Raw genomic sequence first — 15847 nt, forward strand, 5'->3', positions numbered from 1 at the left:
CTGTACATTTTTAAAATCTTATATTACATTGCAAGTAGGCTATTACTCCAGACTCCAGGTATTATAAAACCTAAACAACGGAACACACGGTAATTGTATTTGGTTGCCTTTGTGATGAACTAATTGAATTATCTTTCAAAAAACTGTAGCCCTTTTATTAATGGTTATACAGTAATTAGCCTATACAATACCCCCGCCGCAGCAAACCTGCCGACTAAGTGAATTTCCATTTGTCTGAATTGATTTTGAATTAAACCTATTTAAATAACATTAAGTTTAGTGAGCACCTAGGTTTGCTGCTAAATTCCTTAGAATAGAATTACAAGGCATTTACTGTGACATTGCCTAATCATAGAGGTTATTGACGTCGTAATATACAGTACTGTGACATTGACTAACCATAGAGGTTATTGGTGGTGGTGGTATTAGTGTTAAATGGTTCCTATTCCATTCTTGCTTATTTAATCATCATAAGCCCATTATCTATTATTTTTAGGATTTTCTTATTAGGCCTATTTTTATTTTTGGGACTCAGGATTCAAAGATACGAGATTAGATTTTTAAGGATTCGGATTTGAGATTCGAAATTCCTGGATTCGACCATCACTAATTGAGCGGAGCGAGCGAAGCTCTTATACGTCTACTTTTATGCATTTCGTAATACGCAAACTCCTCCTAGACGGCTGAATCAATCGTTTTCAAATTTTGCATGGTGATAAAGACCATATCGGTGAGTGCCAACATCTATATGGCGTTAAAAAATTCTCTCAGGAATCCGCCCCACTGGGTCTCAAAGTTTCAATATAATCCTTATGGAAGCAGTATTTGACACATAAACAAAGACATATGATCAGCTGTTGACTTTTGAATGCAGTGGATAAATAAATAGCGGATAGCATTATTCCACAGATATTAGAACATAAACGGTGGTATGGATCATAAATATAATCAAATGACGACACTAGCTTGAGGTCCGTGATGTAGGAAGTGGTGAAGGAAGTAGTAAAGGTGAGCAGTCTGGAGTATGGAAACTGTTTAAGACAATTAGAATTAGGTAGGTATCGCCATTCCTAAAATTCTATGGGAAGGGAGGAAAACGGGTCCGTGACGTAGGAAGTGGTGAAGGAAGTAGTAAAGGCGAGCTGCCCGGAGTGTGGGAACTGTTTATATGACGATTAGATTAAGGTATCTGCATTCCTAAAATTCTATGGGAAGGGAGGAAAACGGGTTTGCGACGTAGGAAGTGGTGAAGGAAGTAGTAAAGGCGAGCTGCCCGGAGTGTGGGAACTGTTTATGACGATTAGATTAAGGTATCTGCATTCCTAAAATTCCATGGGAAGGGAGGAAAACGGGTCCGCGACGTAGGAAGTGGTGAAGGAAGTAGTCAAGGCGAGCTGTCCGGAAGGTGGGAACTATTTATGACAATTAGATTAAGGTATCTGCAATCCCAAAATGCTATTGGAAGGGAAGGAAACAGGTCCGCGACGTAGGAAGTGGAGAAGGAAGTAGTAAAGGCGAGCTGTTCGGGTTATGGGATCTGTTTATGACCATTGGTTTAAGGTATTTGCAATCCTAAAATGCTATGGGAAGGGAGGGAAACAGGTCCGCAATGTTGGAAGTGGTGAAGGAAATAGTCAATGCGAGCTGTCCGGAGTGTGGAAACTGTTTATGACTATTATATTAAGGTATCTACAATCCTAAAATGCTATTGGACGGGAGGAAAACAGGTCCGCGATGTACGAAGTGGTGATGGAAGTAGTCAAGAAGAGTTTTTCGGAGTGTGGGAACTGTTTATGACGATTAGATTAAGGTATCTGCAATCCTAAAATGCTATGGAAAGGGAGGGAAACAGGTCCGTGATGTAGGAAGAGATGGAGGAAGTAGTAAAGGCGAGTTTTTTGGAGTGTGGGAACTGTTTACGACGATTAGATTAAGGTATCTTGGTAGGCTATCTTACTTACTTACTTACTTACTGCTGTGGCCACTGGTACCCTAGATGGTACTTGGCCTCCCCAACACACTGCCTCCATAGGTCTCTGCTTCTTGCATCTTCCTTCCTTCTCCCTAGCTTCCTCAGGTCTTTCTCCACTTGGTCGAACCATCTAAGTTTCGGTCTTCCAAGGGGTCTTCTACCTTCTGGGTTATTCCTCAAGATGTTCTTTGATAGGGAGTTGTCATCTTTTCTTAGAATATGCCCTGCCCATCTCAGTCTTCTGCTCCGTACCTCCGTACCTTGGTAGGCTATCTACAATCTTAAAATTCTATGGGAAGAGAGGGAAACAGGTCTGCGACGTAAGAAGAGGTGAAGGAAGTAGTAAGGTGAGCAGTGTGGAATATGGGAACTGGAAACCGTTGTAGCAGTTAAATTAATGTATCTGCAATGCTGAAATGCTATGAGAAGGGATGGAAGCATGCCCACGACATTGAAAATGGTGAAAGAAGTAGTAAAGTCTAGCAGTGCGGAGTGTGGGCAATGTTTGTGGCAATTAGATTAACGTATTTAAAATACTAAAATGCTATGGAAAGTTATGAAAACAGGTCCACGATGTAGGAAGTGGCTTAGGAAGTAGTTAAGTATGAAAATATTGTGAGAACCGTCTGTGGCATTTAGATTAATGTATCTTCAATGCTAAAATGCTATGAGAAGGGAAGGAAACAGGCCCCATGACGTAGGACGTGGTGAAGGAAGTAGTAAAGGCTGACAGTGCAGAGTGAGGGAACCGTTTGGGCAGTTATAGATAAATGTATCTAATACTTCAATGCTATGGGAAGGGAAGGAAACAGGTCTATGACGTAGGAAATGGTGAAGGAAGTAGTAAGGCTTGCAGTGCAGGGTGTGGGAACTGTCTTTGGCAATTACTCAATTACATTAATGTATCTGCAATCCTAAAATGCTATGGGAAGAGAGGGAAATAGGTCCACGACGTAGTGGGTGGTGAAGGAAGTAGTAAAGGTGGGCAGTGTTGAGTGTGGGAATGGATTAATGTATCTGCAATGCTAAAATGCTATGGGAAGACACTGTAGACTGTAGGTAAAAATGATTATGAAGCACGAGTCGTTACATATTTCGATACGTATTCAATCGTTTACAATAGAAATTTACAACTGAGTTGACAACAGCTGAGTTTTTCTCCATAGAGGCTAAAAACAAATTTTATTTCCTAAAGAGTAAAAATGCTACTTTAGACCCGCAACGCATGGATCAATGACGACTGTTTTTACTGCAGTATGACAAAAACAATATAATATGAACCCTTGATGACTCCGCTCAATTTTGTGGATGCATCTGCGAACGCCACCTAGTATGTATTGAAGCAGAGAGCCCAAAATGAAACTGTTTATTCTTCAAACTGTGTTTAATAAACTTGCTAGGTACAAAAAACCATAGTAACAAAATAATACTAGTTTAATATTGGCTGTACAGATCATGTTGAATGATTCACTGTGATCCTTTCAACAGAATTGAGACAATGTCATCTTTTCATTTTTAAATTAATTTTATGTTAAATTTATTTTATAACAATTCGTACATCCACAGTAAATTAAAGCGTTACAAATATAACAAAAATGTCTTAACAATTTACAGTATACACTATATTTCAAATTTGTATCCCCAATTTAATTCAGCTATCTACAAGAGGTTGAGCAAGAGCTATCTTCAACTCTTCAGACAGAAGACAGTGATCTTCAAATAGACAAAAACTGTTATTGTTATCAAAAAGTGGTTGTAATATTCCAAGTGTCTGAAACAAAAGAAATTAATCAAGGAGCCCTGGACTCTTAATTGTCACTGGGTTTACTTTTGCTTTTCAAAATAATGAAAACATTTACCATCTGACCTAATTACTATTGTCGCATTGAGGCATCAGTTGCAAATTGGTTTCAATTGTTTGTCTCCAGAGAATTGTTGAAACAATTAAACTGATTGAGAAATAACCAAATAGTAGGGTTTTTGACTTCATTCAAAATTTTCAAATTTCATTCCAAATTTTGAATCATTTATTAACTTACATTTGCAACTCTTACTTAACTCTTTAAGTTGCCCTGAGCTACGCAGTTACAAAAGCTAGACCATCAGTGTCTGAAACATCCCCTTCCAAGACACTTAAACAATGCAAAATAAACTAAAGATACACTTGAGTAAAAGAAATAATTATCTGATTTTCATATATTTTTTAAAATACAACCATTGACTAACCAACACAAGTAGACTTCTCATCCCATTGTAAATTTTGAAGCACGTTTTTCGTGTCTAGTTCATGTATGTGACACAAAGGCGCTAGTGTCAACGAAACTTTGTTTCCATTATTTTAGGGTTAATTTCTTGATTTGTGCTTTACTGTTTGGTTATATAACTAGGGGACAAGTTATTGTTTATGATTAGATCGTATTATTTGGTTAAACAAGGTTTTAAATGGCTGTAATAACGGGAAACAAATTGTAAACAAAACACGACCTCTACATAAACCGTACATGAACTAACAATAAAATTGTCTTCAGCTGTTCCATAAGGATGAGAAATCTACTAAGGGAGTATGTTTTATCTATGGTACAACTGAGTGGTAACTTAGTTTGAAAATGTAATGGAATTAAAATATTATAAGGAGTGCAAATTGCTCAGTTTGAAAGGCTTGAAATTTTTGTCTCAACAGCGTAACGATTAATATAGTTATGCTGTATAATATAGTAATATGTACAGTTTTTCCTTTAAAAGATTAGGTAGTTCAAACAAATGAAAACTGAAGAAAAAATAAAAACTCTACATGAAAGAGAATAAAAATAGTATGATATGATTGTCTCCCTAAATAAGAAATACTACTAATTAATAATATGTTGATTGTACATCTATACCGTAAAGATTTACCTACCTCCCTCAATGATGCTGTAACTATCAATAAAGGGTAGGGTACTGTAGCATCGGTACAAAGCAAGTTAGTCAGCAGCACTGGACTTTTGATAGCACCCTCTAGAAATTAATCAAAGGCCAGGGGGGTGATGACATACTGAAAATTATCTATCAAATTACCATTTATCCCTATGCTAGATGATAAGCTTTAAAATGTCATCTCAATCCAAAAATTGGTTGAGTATTACAAAATTTTTGTTTGAGTATTACAACCAATTTTTTGGATTGAGATGACATTTTAAAGCTTATCATCTAGCATAGGGATAAATGGTAATGATACCTAATTTTCTGTAAAATTAAATTTATTAATTTTCTATGTCTGTAAAAGGGATGTCACAGAGAAAACCCATATTGCATTAAGTATATAGACGATTTCTACATTATTTTGAACTGTTGTAATGTTTTCACTTCTCCTTTTGATCTGACTTTAATTTTTTTCTAAATTACTGTATTTTGTTTTACCACATGTTAATATTTTGAATGAATTTATTTTAATTGTTTGAAGATTCAGTTAAGTCTTGGAATGAATAAATAAGCTTACTAATCTGTTTGTGAAATATTTTACTATTTTTGCTAATTATTTCAAGATTCTAAACATACTTAACATAAGTTTTTTGACCTTTTGTTTTTTTGTTACTCTTCTCAAATAATGAATCAGCAGCAAAGCAACTTCAGATACTGTCTGTAGTTGAAGTCTCGTTGGAGAGTTGAGGATTAGACAGATACTTCAAGATACAACAATGACAACTAATCATCCAGCCTTTCGGCCAAATACTGTCTTCTTTTCAGCTCTCTCGTTTGTTTTTGAGGGTTTGCGATATTTAGAACATTGTTGTCTTCGGTCGAAAGTAGGTATTATCTTTGTTAGTATTGCTTACTACTAAATTTGTTATTATTATCAATTAATTATCAATAATGGTGAGATGGGGACACCTCCTAGTTGCGTATTTTAACCCAATATGAGTGAAGGATGAGTGTAGAATGGAGTCAGATGATCCGTGTAACTTTGTTACTGACTAAGATCAGCTGTTACATTAGCCCGGATCATTCTTCAGAAACAGCTGGGCCCTGTTTCAAATCTTTAAAATGTATAATATTGTAAGCTAGTAGCCTTACTTGTGTTACAAAACATCAAAAACGTGTAGAATTTTATATTAAGTTCTTGAAAACTGACAATGTAGTATAACCAATGATTTAACATCTTCACAAGTTAAGAGAAAATAAAATACTCCCGTGGCAGAAAATCTTCAGACCAAGCAATTTCCATTAATTTACCTGGTTGGATTACCACTAAATCATTCCCTTAAATAACTTTAACTAGAGGTCATCCAGAGGTCGAAAACCAGAACAAAAATATGTAATGTACAGAGTTCTCTTTTTGGTTAAAGTTTTCAATTAGCAATAATCGCACCTCAGTTGAACTTCAATGGTTACGATATTGCCACTGCACAAAGTTCTCTTTTTCACCTACGCTATAAATAAAACATGTAATTGGAATTTCTTCCATTTTTTAATGTTTTATTTATATTGCATTGTTATTTTGTCACCATCATGGCAACCCATAAGGTCCATGTTATTTTTTTATATTTTAAACTAATCTTTTGTGCTATTTTTGAGCCATTTTTGATTTATGAAGAGATTCTGCACATCTACAGGAAAATATCTTTCCGGCAGTATGCACAGTTCTCCCTGCGATGCACTCAAGCTGAGGAAAAAGGTTTTAAAGAAACATGCTTGCCTATTAATATACAGTAGATTCAAATGAGTACTTAGGTTTTCTGCTAAAGTGAAGGTAATAAAGTGTGTTTTAATCCAAATGTTATTACTCACTATTAGTTTATACTAATGTAAAATTTTATCAAAATACATCCTTAAAACAAGCAAACTATAACAGTTTGTTAACATTCTCCATAAAAATTACATGGACATTTTAAATTTAATTTTTTTTCAATTTTCTCCGTAACCAATTGGCGTACAACAATACTTAAATATACTTTATTTAATGTTTTCTAAAAACTTTAAACAACAAAGTTTAGAAAGAAATTGCAAACATTAATGTTTTGTTTGGGGGTCAAAAATGGGAAAAATAAATTCTTACTCCATGAAACCCTGTTCCCATAGTCCCACCATGCTTGTTCGGGTACAAAATGGCAAGTTTTCTGTCTGTCTGTATATTATGATTTTCACAAATGTATCCATAACTTTAGAATCCCATTGACTTCAAATTTAGTGCACAAGTAGTGACAGATAGGACAGACATTTTGTAAAAAGTACCTATCAGATTTGTCAATGCTATCAATTTATAATGGTGGCAAATTAAAATTTTCTCTCTTCAATATCTAAAAAATAAGTAATGAATTAAACTGAAAACTCTTGAAAGTATAAACTGTTGGGAAATTGGAAATATGATACGAATAGTACATTTCAATTTAATTTCAAGTCATTAGTGAGGTTCATGTTCTTTAGTGTTGTAGGTGGGATTATTATTTCAAATAGATAACTGTATTGAGTTATATTTACAAATTAGAAAGCCAAACTTACTTTGCCTTGGCTCCTGAGAGGAATTTCCCAGGAATGATTATCGTAACAAACTCATCTTGGATTAACGAGAAATAACCGGAAGTTCTCAAGAAGCAATCTTCGTCCCAAGAGCCAAGATGGATAATAAACCAATACTTGGAATTGAATATAAATTTCATAGTTAAATTTAAAATTTGTAATGAAATGGAAACCCTGTTTACAGTATATAATGAATAGAATAGAATTTAAAAATAAAGTATTGGTTGAGAATGTATTGGAGGATAAATGAAATAAAGTAAATTTGAACTATATTTGACCTAGTTTTGAACAAACATCATAGAAAACTTATTAACCATAAAGCCTAAAGATGTATTACGGGTATACATTTTTAAACCATAATGTACCTAAACCACTGGAAATCATAAACCCCTTACCAAATCAATCACTTTAAAGTTGTTTATATGATATTGAAGTATTTATGATTTTTTTCACAGCCTTCCTTAATGACTGTTTTAATAAACTAAAATTAGATAGCTTACATTCTATTTCATAGTTTTGATTATCTACAACGCTTTGACACAATACACAATAATTAATTGTAACAATAATAATATTATCAAAACCAATTGAATCGATACCTTTGATCTATTAGATCAGTAACCAACTTGATTTACCCATCTAATAGACTATTATCATAATTGAACTACTATCAATTATCACTTATTGAACTACTATCGACTATTATCAATTAAATTATCACATGGCTTTTAGTGAGCTTGGGGCCTCGGCGGATTTCTCCAATATAGTGAAAGTTTTCCTCAAAGCTATAAGCTATTAGTGATTAGTGGGATTCGAACCCTGCCCTCCAAGACAGAAGTACAACGCTCCTACCACTAGAATAGCTCATAATCAATTGAGGATTACCTGTAAAAGTATTTTTCACATTAGTACACTAGTACACAAATAATAAAACGGCATGACAATGTTTCAAATAGTAAAGACAGAACATTCAAAACTTGAAACTAAAGTGTTATGAAATTAGTAATACAAAATAAATTCCGTTTAAGATTTAACAATTATTTCACAAAAAATCTAACTATTGCTTAAGAACAAAATATCATCATAACATCTCTTGTAAACTTCCCATTTTTAATGTGTGTACATATAAATCATATAATACGTTGTAGAAGTTAGGTTTAGCTTGCTCAATTTTTCTCCCTAACAGCTTAAACAATCTTCTTGATGATGTTAATATTATGTGCAATACGGCATACATTTTACTGTTATGTTCTCCGATTGGGACGGATGACCATTGCCGGGTCAAAAACAAACAAGATTGTAACACATTTAAGTAGCCTATAATCGTGTTGTAAATGTTTACAGTAGGCTATAGCATGTATTTTGTTTATTATGTTCACACAGAGTGCTATTATGTGAAATGCCAATGAGGAAGTTATGCTACAATGCTACTGATATTTAAACCAAACCTGAAAAAAACAGCAGACTAATAAATTGCCTTTAGTTTTGTTGAATGTTAACTCATTCAGCTTTAAAAAAAAAAGGATTTCCATGACCAAAGCCACAACTACATTCCTACATTAAAATTGTTTGAACAAATGTATGCATAGGCACGAAGTACTCGCTCAAATTTGCATACATTTATTTCCCGAGTAACCACGCGTGTGGAAAAGATTTAACTGTTTTTCAGTGATTGAAGTTTGGCCCAAACTATCCTACAATAGGTTTGAGTTCAGATTACTTGTAGCAGCAAACTTAGGTACTCATTAAACCTAATGTTATTTAAATAGATTTAATTGAAAATCAATTCAGACGAATGGAAATTAGCTTATTTGGCAGGTTTGCTGCGGCGGGGGTATTTTTATTTTACAGCTATACATATACAGGGTGTCCCGTAAGTAAGTACAAACCATTAAGCAATAGGTTTATTGGGTCAAAATACAACAAATATCACAAATAGGTAACATTTCTCCCAAAAATTCCTTGTTAGCAAGATACCCGTTATTTTGTGTTTTGGGGTTTTTGATGTATATCTCAAAAACTATTTAAGATATCTATATGAAACTTGGTATACAATTTGATCAAATCATAATGTGTTTACGAAAAAATAATTCTTACAAAAGATTATTTGGTTTCAAAATGGCAGCAATTTTAATAATAAATTGTTGTTCTGCCCGTGCTGCGCAAAGGCCAAGAATACTTAGGTGAATAATATGGGTCTAGAAATCTACTGTAAAAAAACAGTTACCTTCGTATGTTTTGTTAGTAAACAATTTTTAAGTAATATACATATCAAATAATTAAGTAATAAGTTGTAAAATGTTAAATAATAATAAGTAATTATTAAGTGGCTCATTATGTGCAATATCCATTAACACATACTTGGCCACTACAGTATTCTCCGTATTGCACAGTTAAAGTGTATTTTGAATATAGTTATTTTAATTTGATTATAGTGGTTATCGGTGCCATAAAATTGTACCTGTACCATGTTTAAACCTGGACACCACGGTTTGAAAGGAATTTTATTTTGAAACCTTAATTAGTTAAAATAATAAAAGGTAAAAACAATTGAAGTATCAACAGTTTTATGAGTTACGTCACGTTTAAATAATACAACGAAATAAAGCAACAAATAATATGTTCATGAAGATTTAAAGAATAAAAAATGCAAACATAACAGAAGCCAGACTAAAAATATTCATTTACTCTCGGTGTAATTTCAAACGATTTTGCAGTTCATTAAAATACTTGTGGTAGTGTTATTAAGTTTAATCCACAAGTGTTATAATTATGAATAAATAAATATTGATTTATTCAAAACAACGTGATAAGCAATGTGCTGAACTAATGAGATTTATCACATAATCCAAATGTTCTAAAATAACCAATCAAGTGTTATGAAATCAACATATTTGTTTTATTTTGCAAGATATAGTATCAAGTCAAGTTTAATCGTTAAACTTAAATCCTTAGTGTTTTTGTAACAATACCAGCTTTGCCAAAATAAGTAAATTTAACATGATAGATTAGATATACATTAATTGAATAATCTATCTGCTGTTAAAGATCTAACATCCAGCAATCTAATAAGAACAGGACAAATAATTTAATCTTGATCGGTGCCTTCGTTTTCCTGGAGTAGGCGTTAGGCGTCACAAACACAGTGCTAGACAGAAATAATTTGAGGTAAGACTTGTTTTGGTTTTATTAGGTTGTACAACATAAAAACATTATTTTGCATAATATACCGTCAAAATTCAAATTTCATTTATTCTTTTTTAGGTGTAAATTATAAACATTAATGTATGTTTCAGTTCTTTCTAAAACCGTTATCTTCTCAAAATATCTCGTGTTTAAATTGTTTTACTTATTAAAACAATTAGGTATAAGGTCTCAGGGCTGCCATTTGAGCGGATCAAACAAAGATATAAAAAATAATATCCTTTTTAGAGATGTAATTTTACAAACAAATATAACAACGTAACTCTATGTTCAAAAATAACGGCGCTATATGGTTCAAAAGATATGACTTCAATCTAATATGCCCGACTGCTACTGCCCACTCAAGAACACACTGATCAGTCATCAGACGGATCAAAATTGTTTTTTCAACCCCTCACTCATTTTACTTTTGTTGAAAAGAGCCCCTTTACGCCCTTGTAATAAAATTAATACCGTTCTGTGTTAAGTTTTGAGCTAACCAAACCTAACAATCAGTTTAAATTTGAGAGCTTCTAATTCAATGGGACCCATTGATTAATTGTATCCTTATTGCGTGAAAAATATGAATTATATGTATGTATTGAATAAGAAAAAATTGGTGCTTTAGCATCTGCAAATTTAACATAAAATTTTACTGGTGAAAACAAAGTTAATTCATGTAATGATGCCCATCCAAAGTAATCTCTTACAAAGCGATTACAGATTATGACAGAAACATGGATCAAATTGTCCATAACAACACACTATTGCACACGTGTATCTTTAGTATTACAGTACTGGAGAATCACACAATCACATTAATTACTGTTTGCAAGCTTAAATACAAACCCTCTTATGTTTAGAATTAGCTAAATTTGTTGGAAACCGAATTGAAATTAAGTTTTAAAGAAGTCAGATTTTTATATATTTTTAACGTTACTTCCTTATTGTTTATTAGGAATGATCTATCCTTTTTGTATACTCAGACAATCATTTTACTTTTCCCTTTAATGGACATGGGATTTCTAGCTCGTGAAAATGGAACATTTAGTTTGTTAGAGCATGTTACATGGCTGCGACCCTCCATACTTGGCTATAGTTTTAACTTAATCCGGCCGGAAGTAAAATATTAAAATATTAACTCTGACTGTAGTTGGGTTGAGGTATTATAAAATGGATAGTTTCATGGCTTATAACTAAACTAGGTTAAGAGGGTTCTACCAGGTCAATTCAAGATGGCGGCTAAACATGCTAATGTTTCTAAGCATGACTCTACAATACAAGCTCTCAACACTCTAATTCTAATTTGTTTCCAATGATTGTGTGCTTTTTGGGCTCTTAACATATCAGAGCTTGCATTGGATGTGGATAGATTAACTTTTAACTCCTTTTAAAAAGCTAAAATCACATGTGAAAAAGATAACCAGCGAATGGGGTGAACCCTCTCAAGAGCTTGGGAAATTTGTTCTCAAGTCCAGGGTTCCTATCACGCCAAGATTTGGGTTCCTATTTCAGCTGAAATTCTGCTCATCTAAAAAAAATAAAACAAAAACAGAACAACGAAAACAATATAGAACCTTAAAAGGAGAATAATCGTCCACAGGAGAACATCCACAGGATAATAATTTGGAACAATTAGGTAATTTTTACTCAACAAAAACATTGATCTCATTTGATTGCTCGTTTTGGTTGAAGAAAATACATTTTTAATTTTGTAAACAAAACTTTATTACTAAGTATTTTCATTAACAAAAACAAATATTTTATTTTGGTAGCTTGTTCTTCAAACCCTCTTTAGAAAGTCATTTAAAATATTCGGGTTTCCATGAATAAGATTTATATCAAAATGCATCTGTGTTTACTAAACAGGAATAAAACAAGTTAAGAGAGAAAAGTTTGTAAGAAAATACATCGTTCCAATATTATAGTGGTGGGAGAATATTCACTTAATGTAATCCATTTTCTTCATTTGTTACGTTGTTAACAGGCTTCACAAGTTAGTTTCCTTACCAATAATATCCATAAGTTTTTTCCTGTGTTTGTAAATAAAAACCTTAAATGTTTCTTTTAAATAAAAATGGAAATTATAAAAATCCCCGCCACAGCAAACCTGCAGCCTAAGCAAATTTCATTTTGTCTGATTGGATTTGTACGAAAATACTGCATTTCCTTAAACTAGTCATATTTATTCTCTACTTGTATAAAACTATATTTAAAAACCCCTTAGATTTACTGCTACGGGGAAGGGATACAGTATTTTTTTAATCAAATGTCAATAGTATCTCTTATAAAATTAATAGATTAGCCAAATTTGAGCAAAATCCATGAAAAAAAGGAATCCATAACAGTTTTTTTTTATTTTCTCCGTAACATTTAACTGTACAATAAGGCTTCAATGTACATAATTGTTTGTTTTTGTCAGCCCTAAGCGATTACCCTAATTGAAGCTACAATTTTCCATATTTTAACCCTTAACAATTTAAAACCCCAATTTTCGAAAAAACTTAAAACCCTATGGCACCCCAATTTTTTGATCTTGCCGATTCACAAACTAAAACAAGTATATTCAGATCAATACATTCATTCCAAATAATTGTAATCGGACTAAAACTACTCTGGCTATCGTGTTTACAGACACCTAAAAATTTGAACAAATAGTGTTTTTGGCCTTTAGGGACATTAACATGTACAAGTAAATCGGTCCCGGGTCTATGTATTTCCCTGCCACCTACGGCAAAGGCTTCTTTCCTACAGGGAAATTTGCTAAAATAAACTAAAATAAAACGAAAATAAAACTAAATTATTATTCTTGAGTAAAGAGAAAATAGCTTAGGATCCCCGAAAGAGCATGCATATTTATGACATTTTATTCATTATTCATTTCTAAATCTCATACAAGATTTGAATACGTAACTAAGGATAACATTTCTTGTCCGTGAACTAGAATTTATCTTTGAGTGACCTTACATAATAATGTAAAACATATAAAAACACCCATGGCAATAATTGCCGTAGATTATTTTTATTAACTAATGTCCAAATATTTTTTTTATGAAATGGAATTATTTGTGCTTATGATGTCCATAATTTACGATATAAATTAGTTTTATAAATCAGTTATATTTATACAGTTAAAAAAAATTTACATATTATGTAAAACAAATGAAAATAGCCTGTTTGCTTATTCCAGAAGACTACTGTAACCAATATTATAGTAATATTGCTGAAAGTAGGAAATTATATCCAAGATGAAGTTCGTCAGAAGATTCCGCAAGTCTTATCATGAAGATGAGGACTAACATAATCTACTAAGTGGATTGTCTTCCCTACAAATGGTGTGGTAATGTTCCATCTTGCCTTCTAAATATCCCAAATGCGTTTAACAGAGAAAGACAAAGGGCACATTTCCACGTACAAATTTAGTCTTACATGTATCTTTACTAATCTGAGATCTAAAAGACCTTTATATGTGTGTTTAGTATATTAATTATTTGCAGTAAAATCTTTACACAATGTTGATTATGAAGCAGGGTTTAAAAGCAACAGTTTTTCTGTAATTTGATATGCTTTTGACATATTTCCTAAATGCAAAATGGAAACCTTCTTGGTCTGGTTTTTAATGGTATATAACTATTTTAATTAAAATGCGTTTGTATGCCGTTCGTATTGGGTTATAGTTTCACGTTATTTCAAAGAATTACGTAATAACGGTTTCCTATGTAGCCAATTCTATGTGTGTTCATTCTGTTGGTGCATAAAATAAAATAAGAAAAAAAACTTCGAGTACTTTGGTTTGCTGCAATAGGGAGGGTAAAAAATGTTTTTTGTTGTAAAATGTTAATAGTTTAATGAGAAATAAATGTATTTTCCAAATTTGATAAAAATATGTTCATAAACAAGCAAACTACATAGAACAACATAGGAATTTTAAATTTTTTTTTTAGATTTTCTGCGTAACCATTAGGCGCATATTAACAATTCAATACATTAAATTATTTGTTTTTTAAGGTCTACAAAATGGTTTGGAAAGAAATTGTAAAACTTTGTGTTTTTTGGGCCAAAAATGGGGAAAACCTATTTTTACCCCATAAACCCCCTTTCCCATAGTCCGATCATGTTGGTTCGCGTACTCGTTCGATTAAATGTAGGTTTACACGTTTATACCAAATTTAATCAAACTCTGATAATTTTTGCTCGAGTTATTCATCGTGCTTACGGACATATCACACGGCTTTTGTGTTTACGGTTATATATGTATGAATTTGAACTGATGGTATTTTTGGGTTTCTAGAGACCTCAAAACGAAAAAGTAAATCGGTCCCGGGTCCAGGTCTTAACATGGGTATAGCTTATTCCCTATATTCGCTAAAACAATGAAATTTACGGCATTTTTATTTAACGCAGGTTGATAATCATATGATGCTATGATTAATTGTTAACATTAAACATTCAATTAGGAGGGAAAGTAACTGCATTCTCCAAATATTTATCTGCGCGTAGAAACATTTCAAATATGATTTCAGCTCCATTAAATCTACATTCATTTTATGAACGTATGAAGAATAAATTAATAATAATTAATTTATTCAAAACCACTGCCCAATGTTACCCTGAATGCTTGATAAATATTTTTTTAACCATTATGATGGTTCCACATTCAAAAACTAAATATATATCAAATATTAAATTAGTTATTGCATGTTTCTTCTTTATAAATAGCCAAACCATCTATCCGATCACTAAAAAACGTCAAGAAAAGTGTCTCTACACTCCAGAGAATGCTTATATCTTATTATATTTTCCACATCGATCTAGGCCCCCTGGTCTTTCAAAGTTAACATGATAAGCTTATGAGAATCATTGCTTTATTTGGTTTACATTAAAGTAATAACAAAATTACAAATATTATTTTCTAATCAGTTATTCAAGCACATAGAGTTTTATAATATAGGCTCATTTGTTTTTCTTTAGAACTGCTTAATATTCGTTTGGACTTTTTAAAAGATTGTTGTGATTATATACTTTTCTCAAACGCCATTAATCAAAGCTAATAAAATAGGGAATGTTGTATAAACCTAAATGTTGTATACCTTACGTATCAAGAAGGAATTATATAGTAATTTCATTGAACATGACCACAGAAGGTAAACTATTAAAATAACCCTTGCATATTTCTATGTAGTCAAACAGTTACTGACT

General features: G+C 32.4%; 1 pseudogene; it reads right to left on the reverse strand.

Moving 5' to 3' along the window:
* Positions 1-6206: 6206 nt before the first annotated feature.
* LOC129004542 (U4 spliceosomal RNA) lies at positions 6207-6362 on the reverse strand (annotated as a pseudogene).
* Between the last annotated feature and the right edge of the window lie 9485 nt (positions 6363-15847).

Source organism: Macrosteles quadrilineatus, unplaced genomic scaffold (assembly GCF_028750875.1).
Source record: "Macrosteles quadrilineatus isolate MER2022 unplaced genomic scaffold, UCM_ALF_1.0 Scaffold_9__3_contigs__length_116548681, whole genome shotgun sequence".
Lineage (NCBI taxonomy): Eukaryota > Metazoa > Arthropoda > Insecta > Hemiptera > Cicadellidae > Macrosteles > Macrosteles quadrilineatus.